This window comes from Gallus gallus, chromosome 8 (assembly GCF_016699485.2).
Source record: "Gallus gallus isolate bGalGal1 chromosome 8, bGalGal1.mat.broiler.GRCg7b, whole genome shotgun sequence".
NCBI lineage: Eukaryota > Metazoa > Chordata > Aves > Galliformes > Phasianidae > Gallus > Gallus gallus.
The window spans coordinates 9,952,591-9,966,878 of NC_052539.1; the positions used below are offsets into that span (position 1 = coordinate 9,952,591).

The 14,288-nt window shown below is 36.0% G+C and overlaps 1 long non-coding RNA gene across 1 annotated transcript in view; it reads right to left on the bottom strand.

Annotated features, from left to right (window-relative positions):
- Positions 1-5,956: 5,956 nt before the first annotated feature.
- The window catches only part of LOC124418129, a 36,358-nt gene continuing 28,026 nt past the window's right edge, over positions 5,957-14,288 (bottom strand). Inside the window, exon 3 of the long non-coding RNA XR_006939956.1 lies at positions 5,957-8,361. This is a non-coding gene — a long non-coding RNA (uncharacterized LOC124418129). The remainder of the gene's footprint in view (positions 8,362-14,288) is intronic.

Sequence of the window (14,288 nt, forward strand, 5' to 3'; positions counted from 1 at the left end):
GAGTAATTGAAATGTTAATTTAAATTGGATTGGACAGATCCAAAGACTGGCTAATTGAATGTAAACCAAAGACAATGAGGACTAGCAGTATGCCAAGCTGACATCTTTTGCAATAACAAGGGGATCATGTTGATCATTTCTATTCTTTAATAATTCCCTAAATGAGCTGGAAGAATGAGAAATAACATATTAAGAAAGATGACAAATGTTTCCAACTGAACTGAAGCAAAGTGAAGAGGAAAAAACAAGGAAAAGAAAAAGGGGAAGGGAAGGGAAAAAGCAAAGCAGAGAAATTACTTTATTTGGACATAACTGAAAGACATGGTGAAAAATAAAGTATATATCCCCCAAATAAAGGAGGAAATAGGGGAGAGGTAATAAGGAAAAAAAAAAAAAACCATCTGTCAGCAATGGTAAGCTAGTTAGAGACAGCTGGAAATACAAAGTTGGACATAGGTATATGTATAGAATAGAACATCCACAGAAGAATCACAGTTCTACTCAGTATAGGAATACCTGTTATCCAAGAAACTGTCTAGAGTTGATGTCCAGGAGCAGTCTGGAGGAAATATAACCGAAGAAAAAGATGGGAGCACATTGGCCAGCTGAGATGCTTGCACATGTAAAGACAAGAAATCACAAGCTTAGGTGATGTCTTAAAAGGAGCCTCAAGGATCAAAATACATTCATCCAGTTGAAGAGAGGTAAGAACTAGTCTTCATGAGCCTACATATATTTTTTTCAAATCAGTCAACAGCTGGTCCTTTATGCCAGTGGAAGGTGGGTACTATTATAAAATACTACAAAAATAGACTGAAGATTCTATTAAAAACACACGATCTGGATCTGTGAAAGGAAAATGAGTCATTCAACATGGTGAGCTGAACAGTACAGTTACTGGAGAAAGAGAAAAAATTGAAGTGATTAATGAGCTGAATATCTATAAAATCTGCATGAAAGTCTTCTAAAGGAACACTGGAAACTTGAAGGAGGATTAAAGAGGCTCTAGCAAATGGATGGTCCTTTCAATCAGAAATGGACTAGTTTACATAATAGATCTGCATTCCATCTATAAATTATGATTTCATATTAAACAATTTGAAGAAGAAAATTCAAACATCTTTTTCTATAGCCAGCATCTCAATAAACAAACAAGTTTTATAAATCACACTCCTCTTTAACTGCAATTTTCAGCAAAAGTATTGTTTTATCGTCATTTTCGAAGCTGACGTGTTATTAACATCATACATTATGTTTACGACAATTGGAGGAAATAGGATTGATAAAATAGAAATAGAAAATGTCCAGAAATGAAAAAGTAAAACAATAACATAGTCTGAAACATTAATCAAAGCATATTAGCAATAAACTTTAATCAAGAGTATGTCACTTCCCACTGAGCAAAAACAGATGTGCTATGCTATTTGCAATTACTGACACAATATAGGTCAAGTTACAGAAAAATTGGTTATCATCAGTTGAACTTTCAACTAAAATCAGTGGGAAGAAGCAGGATGAAATAAAATTAAAATGGGGGAAATCAAGGCAAAAGAGTATGGAACAGTGTGCAGGTCCAAGAAGCAAATTGTTAAAAGAAGGCATAGCTGCAAAAGGTGTGTTAAAGGCCTGAAATAAAAGTTTGTCCCCATCAAGTAAATTGATTTCTTTCCAGCAGCTTAAGGCACCTGGTCTGCCCTGAGTCGGGTACACTAATTTGCCTTGTGAGGCTTACACATGAGCACATCTAGTGAACCAAGAGAAGAGGAATACCCTAAGACATATAATCCAATCAGCGATGACCTTCTTACCTTGGGTACCAATGGTCTAAATTAGTCCATAGCTTAAAAACCCACCACAAAAGAAGAGAGAGCTGCATAGAGAGCTCAATGTTGCTGCAACGATAGAATTTGTCACAGTATACTGACTACCCAGCTGAAAGCTGCTACTGACTCCTACCAGATCAGAATCTGTTTCCTTAAACTTTAACTTTATTATTCCAGTGACATGGAAAAAATATTCAAATAATTACAATTAATAATCATCTCTGTTGGCTCTGGGAAGAGAATTCCAATTGCAGCTTATCAGTCAAGAGCCAGGTCTCCTGCCCACACAACACACTCTTTGATGATGATTTGTGTCTAATAAGTGCAACATGAAGAAACTACCAGAGATACTAGTATTAAACTCACATGCAAACAAGGGTTACAAAAATAATCTTATAATCTGCAAAATGCTGTTAGAGTATATTAGCAGTTTGCATGTTGAACTCCAACATTTAGACAGAAGATGTGGTAAACACTAGCACGGCAAAGTAAAGGATGTTCTGCTCTTTCCTACCTAAAGACCTACAGGTAAGCTTTTAGGAATGGTGGAACAAAACAAGTATTACCACTATGAATTCCGTGATCTCAGCGAAGTAAATCATACTTCACTGAGGAACTGAGGAATATAATTCTAACGTTTCTCAAGTTTTGATACCTATAGCATCACTCTGAGAGTCAAAGTTCTCCCGATGCATGAGAACCAAGGAAAAATGTTCACTATCCTTCAAGACATCCTTCCTATAAAATCCTGTGCAGTCTAACAGTAAAGAATGTTCTGCCACAATCTAAGTTTATGTCTAGATACAGAAATTTTGAACTATATCTATATAGTCAATCCAGCCATCTTATAACATCAAAGTTTCATGTTCTTAATTCCATTCTCCTATTGAATGACACATTTCTTGTATTTACACAAAAATAATAATTCACATTTGTACTCAAAAGCCTATCACCTAACTCACATGTTCTTATACATTGATAAGTACAAAACAATGTATATAGCCTACCATCTATTATCACCTAACAGTTTTGCTCTGTTATTTGCTCTCTAAGTGATAACGTTTTACCATTTAAAAGAAAGGAGCTGTCTGCTTTGGATCACATTAGAGTCTCAACATCAAATCTAAGAAATCTGATGGAAAGCTGTATATTTTTCTTATTCTGAAAAAGTTAGAACATTCTCTCCTTTGTCAGGCTTCATCAAATACTCTTTGCATTCTTCCCTGTATCTATTCACTATACAGTTATAATATTTAATTAATAAAACAAGTTAAAAGAAAAGTTAATAATGCCATTCTAAAACTGCTGATTAAAAGCAGAAGTATCCCTCCTTGGGTTGAATGGCTCACTGTATTTCTTAAGTCAAATACTGATACTGAGATCCAAAGCAATGCATTCTCAGTGACTGCCATTCCTTGTCTTTTGATTGCCTCGATACAGCAGATAAATTTAAAGGGCTTCTGTCCAGTTTGAGGCATATGAATGTGAAGAGCACAGTGATAATAGAACCAATTGACTTTAACTGACTCTGCTTTTGGAAGTGACTACAGGTGATATTCTTTCTTCTGCTTCTAACAAAGACAAGCAGATTATGTCATAGTATCAAGGTCTGTAATTACAAAAGAATTAAAAATAAACTACAGATACCTAGAAATAGAGCATAAATATATGTGTTATAAACTGATTAGCTGTAAGTTTCTGTGAAAGGCAATGTAATTCAGTGACAATGCATTCAGAGATACAAGGGATCATTCAAACATTTTACATTCATTAAATAAGTTCATTCAAAATAACATGATATGATTTATTCTTCCACTAAAAAATACATCTAAAAAATAACACTGAAATGCAACCAAAACTAACAGCAAATAGCAGATGACAAGACAATATAGACATTTGCAGCAGGAAAAAAATACAAAGAATAAAGTACAGAAATAATAAAAACAAAAGCAAGAAAGATAACTTATTAACAGAAACACCCCAAAATAAAGGTTAATGAACAGTGAAAAGGTTTTATCTTCACCCTACAGTGAAATCAACTTTAAAACACCTCTTGCAGAAGAAAGGACTGCAGCTGTGGCAATCCCTCTTCACATTAAATTCTCTCTTTCAAACATTCTTGACTCCCCAAGGCAACTCATCTCCACAGAGGCAATCTCAAATTATGGCTAATGTAAAAGTCAATGAATTTGAAAGGGATGTTCTTTTTTCATCAGGATGAGTCAAAGACATAATCTCAAGGGAAAAAAATATTCTGACCCACTGCGTATGAAAAGGTCTCATGCATATTCAAGCAAATGCTGCATCACAGCTTACACCTTCAGGATACATATTTGGAACAGCCTCCATTCTTACTGCATTTCAGTCATTTCATAGACCTATGACTGCAAGCTAAGTGAAGATCAAAAATTACCCATATATCTTCTCAGACGAGGATGCTTTTACTTCAGTTAACGCATATGATGTCTAAATAAGAAGTTTATATCTTGAAGCTCCGTAGGAGATTATGGAGATAAGGATTCAGAGAGCTCTGGAGATACCAGTGTCAAATCTATAAGAAAAAAGGAGAAAATACTTTATTCTAGATCCATAGTAGGGAAATTGTATGGAAATACCAGAGCACACAAAGTTAGTATTACCTCTCTTTAAAACTTCAATACTTTTAAAGGCTACACTGTTGGGATATTAGCTCTAAGTGTCTGGAATTCAGCTTGGATTTCAAAACATTTGTGAGGTTTCATGGTTTTAACTTTCATACCCTAATGTAAATGTTGTCTCAGATATGCCTGTTCCCATGTCCACATCCCTGAAGTTTTAGCAGAACACATGATTTCCATTCACTGTTGGTCATAATCTACTGCAAGTCACTCTTTCCTGTAACAGTCCCTCTGCCACTTTCTATTTTCAGAAGGCTGCAAATTGAGTTGGAAATAAAGCTCAATAAAATCCAGTATTGATGTATAAATCCACAAACTACTGAATAGAGAGCAGGTTTAAAAGTATTAATCATCATTTTTAGAGACTTCTGGGAGCAGGAAATTAGTTCATTTTATGGGTGGAAGGTAAGATTTCCTATTTATTCTTCTTTAATTTTTCCTCTCTCTAGCTGAGATCCCCTGAGTTTAAAACAAAGTTTTTGCACTTTTTGATGCTCCAATATATCACCATCTGGGGACAAAAATTTCTACGAAGCCTACTAAGTGATTTGTGCTGCAATGTTTTTACTACATGAGTTGAGTGCTGGAAGGAGTTTGGCCAGCTTGTCCAATTATAGCAATATAGCATAGTGCTCTTTACCGTGAGGATATGAGAAAAATCAGATATCACAATAAAACTCTGCAGACCTCTCCATCAGGTCAGCTTGAACTGCTGTACTCATCTCCATAAACCTCTTTTAAAATCTCTTATTTCTGTCATCAGCTGGAACAAGCATTGAGAGCTAGCACCTTCCTAGACACTGCAAGCTGTGAGACCTGCATTGGTCATCAACTCTGGCAATGCCACGTCTTCTCACTAAAGCAGAAAGGTGCCTGTCTGAGTTAGCCCAGGGACACAGGATATTTTATTTACAAGTTAATTTTTCTAGTTGTTAGCCTGTTAGTTGATTTGTTTGAATATTGCCACTGTTTGCATAAAAATTTGTATGCTTTCCAGTCCGTGGTAATTTAATGAGCTCTCCATTAAGGACTAAATTTCCTCAACTTTCATGCTGGGACATATCTGTTCTTCCTCGGCCCATGTCTGTGTTTACTGAAATGAATAGTTAATAGAACCTGGCCCAACTATTTCAGTAAAACTTCACGGGAATTATAGCAGGAGAGCTTGATTACTTGTTAAACTTTATCTCAGTCATTCATTAGTTCACATACATTTTTCTTTAAAAATCAGATAATCACATCCAGTATACAGAGATAAGGAGCAAATCCCAAAAGACTTAAGAAAGAAAGAAAAAAAAGAAGAGAGGGAGAAAGAAGAAAAGAGAGAAAAAGACAAGGAAGAAAAAAGAAAGGGAAAGACAAGGAAAGAAAGGAAAAGGAAAGAAAAGAGAAAGAAAGGGATAAAAGAAAGGAGGATAACTTTAAAAACAAATGGGATCTGCTTAACTTAGTTACTAGGAAAAAAAGGTACAGAAACCAAGGTGAGCATCAGTTTTATTCAGACACAGTATGAACAAATGATATAACTTGTAGTAATTATATAGATGCTAACTAGAAGGACACCATACACAAGAAAATCAAATTATTCTTTTACTTATCAATTAGTGTTAGCTACTCTCCTCTTTCCTTCCATCGTTGCATCTCAAGACTTTGTTGTCCAGTATTGACAGAGCACTGCCTATTTCCCTTTCACAACGCCTTATGCAACAACTCCAAAAATCAGTTTGATCAGTTTAATGATATCTCTGCATTTGCAGTGCAGTTCTTTCACCATTTTTTTTACCCAACTGGAATGATCCAAAAGTACTAACCTACAAATTCAGAATGAATCTTAATAGAAGAGACACAAAATGTCACAAACGAAAATGTGGCACTGCATCAAAATCTATTCTTCTATTTCCATAAGCCAGTGACAGCATTTTGGCTGTGTAGAAGTTAACCTGCCCATCTCTGGAGCCCCCAGAGATGCTGCCTTAGTCAGCTGACACAAAGAGTAGCATAATTTGAATTTTCCATCCAGGAAACAAGCAAAAAATATTATGAAAACACTTGAAGAGAGGATAACACCAAATTTAATGTATTGTTGTCTTCACTTCAGAAATGAAATAGCCCAAGGACAGAAAATGACAAGTTAAACATTCCCAGTAAACTTATACACTTTTTTTTTTTTTTTTTGGAAGAGTCAAGGCCTGAAGAGTTGATTCAGATTGTTCAGATTCACAGTCCTGAAGGGGAAGGTAAAAGATATGTATTTATTCCATGCAAGTACAAAAGAATTTGGATTTCTTCCTCTGAACAATTTTGATTCTTGTCTCCTCTAAAAGCAAAAATGCTTTGGCATTTGTGTACAGGGAGACTACTGCTTCTTCCTCCAGTAGACAAGAAGAATTAGCAGTTTGATGGTACCTCTAGTACATCTTCAAGCTTTCAGAAGGGAGGATTTCGGTGTTTTGCAGTCATGAAGCTGGGATGACACCACCTCCAGGATCATCAACTCGTCTCATCCCTGCTGAGAACGTAACAGGGTCTTCTTAACCTCATCATGAACCACTGGCAGGGACTTCATGAAGGTGACAAAGGTAATTAGAAAGTATTTGTGCTCTTTGTATTATCTTTGTAGGTGACATGCATATATTAAACCATGTGTTACAGATTTGATTTACTTACAAATGGTAATACCATCTTTTTATTAGAAAATTTACAAATTTTGGTAGAAGTCTACTTTTCATTCAATTACAAATTTCCTGTCAACTTCCATGGGATCAGGAGTTTACCTTTATGTAAAATGAAAGTGAATATTACCAAGCAGAACAGGATGGTATTCTGAATGGATTACAGTGAGCACCACATTCATGTTTGTAGATGAAAAGGAATTATTGCTTTAGGAGTGAAACACTGATCTGTGCATAGTTTTAATATAAAAAAACATAGATTTTAAGATAAATTTGGTAGGAAAAAAAAAATGTGGTAGGAAAAATGAGCTAATCCTAATATTACCACAGGGTTTATGTTCAGAAATGTATCTGCATATACTGCAGCAGAGCAGTCTGAGAAGACTAAATACCTTAGGAAACAGCTCTGCAATATGCTGAAGTCAGATATGAGGCAGAGGCTGGAAGTAAGAAGAAGAAATAATAGGTTTTATCTTTCAAAAAACTCTAGGACTTGTAGCTTCAATAAAGAGTAAGTACTTTTTTTTTCTTTTTTTTTTTTTTTTCCCCAATCTAGATAAGACCATTTAAAGCAATTGAGCCTGGAAAGACTATAAATTTTTGCTTAGATCCACTTCCTATGTCCAGACTCAAGGCAACTGAACCAATGTAAGATTCAGTTTCATCTATTACAAAGTTAAAGAATCTGCAAAAGAGAAATCACTGATCATGAGCAGGAGTGTGAAAACCACATTATTCCTCTGATCAAGATTTTGTGAGGCTCAGAGGTGAACGTTTTTATTGGATTTATTATATGTCTGTGAAATGAAATCAAAGGAAATCAACAACAATCAATGTGCCTTATAGTAGTACTATAGGTGAAAATTACTCTACTCTTGGGGGCTTTTTAAGTCCATTAATTCAGGTTAATTCTTTCGTAGCACACTGCCTGAAGAAAAGCCGTATCTATGCCTGTACAATTTGCAGCTGAATTATGATGCTAGAAATGGGCTCCAATATTTGCTTGCAGGAGAGATCACATTCTGGACAGAAGTTTGAAACCTCTAAGTCCAAATTTTGGCAATCCATATCTTCAGCATAGGCAGGATGCTAAGCCTGGGAATAGCGTTTGCCTGCTCTTCACACCAACTGAGGGCCAAATGTGGTTTCTTCATGAGTTTACTTGGACCCAAAGATACTTCCTATCTTCAGTAGCTGAACTGAAGTTATCTAGGGAAGAAAGTAAATTAAATATATTTTTAAAAAGAAAAATAAGTGAAAATATAACAGTTAAAAAATATGCAGTGAGAACTGGGAGCTGCCAGTGTAGAAGTACTGTATTTGTCACATGTCTATCCCTCTGAAACATTTGTAGTCTTATGCTCAGAGAGTACAATTTTCTGATATGACTTACATGAATAAAATACAATAGAGGATTTGTTGTTGTTAAACTTAGGATTTAATTTATTTGTTTTGATATTTTTTTTTCCTTTCTTATTAGCAGTTTCAGACTGGCTCACAAATAGGAACAAAGAAAAAAAGGAATACTTAGATTTTATCTAAGACAAAGGCAACATAAGTTGTACCATATTTCTTTCCTCATTTGAAAATGAAATTTTGCATTGTTTGTAACTCTCCCAGTTTCACAAGAAATGCTTTGCTAATTTTTAATTGATTTTTCTCTTTCTTACTCTTCCAAATACCTTTCTTTATTCACCCTGTACAATAAATGGAGCATAGCTTGAAATTCAGGTCATACATTTGAAGCAGAAGGTTTTGTATGAAATCAAAAGTTTTCGAACCAAATTCCTAAATATCTATGTAGCTTTTCATATATATATATATATGAAAATAGAGATGGAGGTCCATGGGAACCTCTCTAACTATCTTTTCCAACCCCTTAAAGCCTCTCTCATACCAAAAGAGCAAAGCTTCAAACATTTTCTGTCCTTTCCCTGTAAGTCTTTCATTTCTTTTCCTTAGTATATCACACAATGATTAGAGAAGCTGCAGCAATTGATGCCTTTCAGTGACCTGTGTCTTCCCTGCACATGTTAGATGGGCTCTCCTTCATGTCAGTGGGTTGTGTCCTATTAGGAACTAATAAGAGCATCGCCACCAGGAATCCAGGCTCCCTGTCAGGAGTGATGGGCCTCCATGTGTGTTGCTTTCATATGTTGCTTTAAAAGCGTCTGCTAGTCTTGACCTCATCTCTGCTTTGGCATTTTATTCTCCCTCCAATAGCCTCTTGTATCACAAAAAATATATCTTCCCTGCCTTTCCACCCACAGTGGAGAGCCAGATGCACTATTTCATTTTTTAAAAGGAGGTTATAAATACGTTCTTGTAAAATTTTGCACATTTGGCTAGCAAAGTTTCATTTGGCTCTGCATCCTTCTCTATAGATTGCTTTTTTTCGATCAGTTTGAGTCTTTCTTGCAAAATGACAGTGCTGGATGATTCCAGCACCTGGGGCTACCTCCCACTTTATTTGATTCATCTGTTGTTCAATCCTTCCGTATTCCCATTTTCACTTCAAACCTGCCTCCCTGTACTCCCTCTAGCCACCTACTGCATACACTTTTGCTTTTCAAACCCTTTTCTGGAACCCCTGATCCTCTTCCCATTCCAGCTCTTGCATTTCACCACAGTGAAACCACAGTAGGGAAGCTTTCTCATTCAGGAAAGCACTGGAGCATGTTTGATTTTACCACTACAGTTTTTTGAACCAGAGCCTCTATTTAATCCACTTAGTTTTGTTATTGATGAGCTCCAGTGCCCAAAGGCTCAAGTCAGCAAAGCTTTTATGCATGTTTAGCTGATTCCAGTGGATTGGTTAAGCACATGCTTAGATGTTTCTCTGAATTGAAGCCAAGATGTTTTTCTTTTACAGGGACACAGCAGTAGAATTGTGATCCTAATGTCATAAGACCTAAAAAAAAGAAAGGCTGTTTTCCAGTTGAAACAGTTTATCATGCTCATCAAATCTTAAAAGGCCAGTGACATCACAAACCAGTTTCACAAATAAGAAATCAATATCACTGCTTAGTTCTGTATTCTACATATGATAACAGGACATTATGCTAAAAAACAGGTCATTTGAACTGGCCAAAAAGCACAAATCTAGCACCATAGTCTTAGTAGGTCTTGGTAAGTAGACTTCATATTTCTGTTCTTTGTTAGAGGCATTTATGTTAAATATCTTTCTGAAATGGTATTATCAAACTTCAAATAGTAAGAAATGAGAATTCTGATGGGTTTTGAGATAGAACATGAACTTATACATTGATTTTCCTTTGGTACTGCTCTAAAGTTAAATCCTAAAATAAGAGAGACAATCAGTGTTCTCACACTGAGTAATAACCTGAAACAAAGGATCACCTTCTTTGCAAAGTGGAAAGATTTATTTAATGTAGGAACTCCACATCTGCATACAACTACTTTGAATTAAATACCGACCACTTTGCCAACATGGGTAAAGCCTGCACACTGTGATTACAGAAAATAAGGCTCTTCAGGGAAACCCTAGAGCATACAGTTAAAGCAAAGCAGATGTGCCAACTATGGCACTGTTAGAGAAGTCCTCAGTTAACTGAAATATTGTCCATCCCATGTTGCGCAGCCTGGAAAAATACACTTACGCACTTTGTCAGTGCTAAGCATCTCAGTCACTTCAGCAAAACCCAGAGAAATTCTTACATTCTTCAAGATATTTGCATGACAAAAAAAATTCTTGTCAAAAATAGATTACATTCAGTAAACAGATCACATTTGAGCTGGTGTCTTAGAAATTATAAGGCTTACAGTGCTTTATGAACTAGTTCCCTTACTCCACAATCATTCTTCATTATTCTTCAATTCCTGTTGTATTGACTTACTGTGCAATTTCCTATAAAACTAATTGCATTTCCACACTATTAAAAGAACTTTGGAATTAATACATTAGACTTTCTAAAAGGTCTCCCAAAATGACCTGCACAGGTAGCTTGGGAAGGCTTTTCTATCATCAGAGTCTAACATAACTACCTTAATAGGAAAAACAATGAAAGAAATAACTAAAAATAGAAATAGAAACAGAAATAGAAATAGGCATTTACCCCTGAAGGAGGTACGCTAGTTTGGATGGCAGTGTTACCCAGCATGCAGCATTTCCAACACCCAACCATAAATGACAGATTAGATTTCTATAACATGGCACTGATAAATCTGCAGCAGGGATTATTTACTGGTTCCTCATCCACAGTGAAAAAGTCAGGAGCTGCCCTTTACAGCAGTTCATATTTCATCCTCTACTCTCTCTCACCTTGCTGAAGACAGGTGAGAACAGGATCTGGCATGTGTTGGGGTTGCAGGAGCAGCTCAGCCTCAGATGCAGCTTATAGCTGCATGGATTTTTCACCTTTGGGCTCAAGGCTGTCCAAGCCATTGATGGAGGGAGAGGCTTTGTGTGCTGTCAGCTGAGACCTCTGGTTGCTGGGTTTACCCCTAGCCCTCACATATGATTTAACAGAGGGACTGCATAAGGACAGTTTGACTTAGCCAATTACTCTTTCTCTGGATAACTTCATTTAGATGTTTGATGATTAGCTCCCTATAGCTCAAACTTTGTTTCTGCCTCTGCCATTTGAAAGTTGTCTTATCTGACCTAGTGAGCTGATAGAAAACAGTCATTGAGATTTTTTTCATTAATGTCACACATCACTCATGGGAATGAGGTTGGGAAATGCTGGTTGAAGTCATGTCAGCCAGTATCCACTCAGTTGAATGGGATTTGCAGTTTTAATTCTGCATCTCTAGATTGAATGCAAAAAACTCTGAAAAAGGAGATTATAAAGAGAACATAACATACATACATAGAAAATAATACTGGTACTAAAGAGAACATGCAGAAATAATTTCTATGATACTCTGGTATTCCAAAGAAAATAATACACTAAAGTGATAAAATACAAGAAAAAGTAACATGGCCAAAAGCAACTGAGCATTACATTTTATGGAGCCTCAGTCCATCACCACCACAGAATGCATGACAATGATACACCATTTATTCCTTACAAAAAATTATCTTTACTCAGTAGGACATTTGTTGTACATGAAGCTCACAATAATGCTCGTGGAAGAGCCATGTATTTTGGCCTCCCAAGGCTGAGGCACTTTTGTCTCTCTCAATAATGTACTGACGTTATTAGGATATTTCATGAATTTGCTGGTGGCATTATGCCAGAATTACACTGATGTAACTCTTTACACACTGGCCATTCTGATGCAGACTGATTTCCTGCAGAAAAAGTGGTGTGTTGTAAAATGAATTTATGGCATAGTGAGAACTCTTCATTTAGATCACATACAGGCATCCTTTTTGGGCATGTCCCAGATTCCAGCTATTGATCATTTAGCTGTCTATGTAATTTATTTCCCTTTTAAAGAGAGACAACATGGGTGGAATGGGATGGATTCTCATAGTAACCTAATACATGTTTTCTCATGTGGACAAGCCTTCAGGCAGACAGAGTGGATGTGGAACAATGAACGAGAAACCCTGGAGGTGGATTTCACCCAGAATAAAAAGCTACCAGGTTTTCTTTCAAAGGAAAAGAAACAAAACATAGAAACAAAAAAAGACTTATCTTAGGAGCAACTATTTGTCATTCTAACATTCTTGGAAATCTACACTAAGGCCAGTTAGACTTGTAGCAAAACCTGTACTTGGCTTGAGATTTGATCATTTGTTTTTCATTCAATACTCAATTCATGTTTGCTAGAGAGTTTGCTAGAGAGTACATCTATGAAAAGTTGAACTGACCAATTATAATTTCCCATTCAAGACCCCCAAGAACTATTTCATTTTCTTTACTAAATTCTCAAAGCAGAAATAATAGAAAGTAGGTAGTTATTAGATTGTTCACCAGACATCTAATCTGTCCCATCTCAAAACAGAATGAGTTTAATTAAACTTTTGATGTTGTACAAAAAATAGGAGCGAGTCATGGGAAGATGAAATCCCATGCAGGTTATACCCCTGCCACTTTCTGCACCAGATAGTTGCACAACTCCAGAGCACAAAAACTGCTGTTTCAATTATTAATGTTATTAAAAACAGCAGATGTTTTGATTATTCTCATGTTAAACATAAATGAAAAGAAATCCAAATCAGAAAGCAGTATAGCACAAAGGTCAAACTGTCTTTCTTCCACTAGATATTGCATGGAATATTAAACAATGGAAAATTTATATAATTTATGCTCAAGACAAAGGTTGTAACAAAAATGAGAAACTGAAGCAACTAATTCTTCATATGGGAAACAGTAAAATTATGATTCATTGTAATCGCTGCCTTTAGATTATAATTTTCTGGTTCCCTTGGGTTCCACAGTAGGACAAATGGAAGGAGTATGTAGAAGGACTTTAAAAAAAAATTATATCAGTGAGAGAAATTAACTCATAGATAGTTATGGATTCTATCATAAGATCTTCAGCAGAGCTGCTAAAACCAAAGCAGGAAGTCTTATCTAGCTTGTCAGATTTTTTTACACTTGGTCTTTTCAATTAAAAATTCAATAAATATATAATTGAAAATGTTTTCAGTAAACAAACTTGTGTAAGGTGCTGATGGAAAAAATACGCCAACATTTCTTACATCCTATCAGTTCTACTCTCCAATTTTACATAGTTTTGATCTGATCTTTATCTGAAACAAGGAAACAGAGCATCACCAGCCCACCATTAGGAAGCATGTGAAGTCTGGCCTCCTGCCTGTACATGGCAGGAACATTGCCCTGTCAATATCCAGCAGTGACAGCACAGAAAGCTTATATGTTCTGCCCTTTCTCTCCAAAATGTTGTTTGTAGTGATGGCAGGAGAGACGACAGAGCCAGACAGATTTTTGAACTTGCTATTAGGTTACAGTTTTTGCACTCATGCGCACATAAGTCACACTTGGCCTGCGGTTGGTGGCTGGGAATGAAAAAAAGTGAGTGACAAAACTCCTTTAAATTCCTAACAGTGCAAAGTAATATCATTTTTCAACTTCAGCTTTTCTATCATCTTCCCCACACTAAAAAATAAAGACTATTTGGCAAAAGCTGCTTTGGTTGTTGAAGTCAATTTCCAAGAACAATCTACAGTTTTGAAGCCAAATGAATCATCATTCACCTCA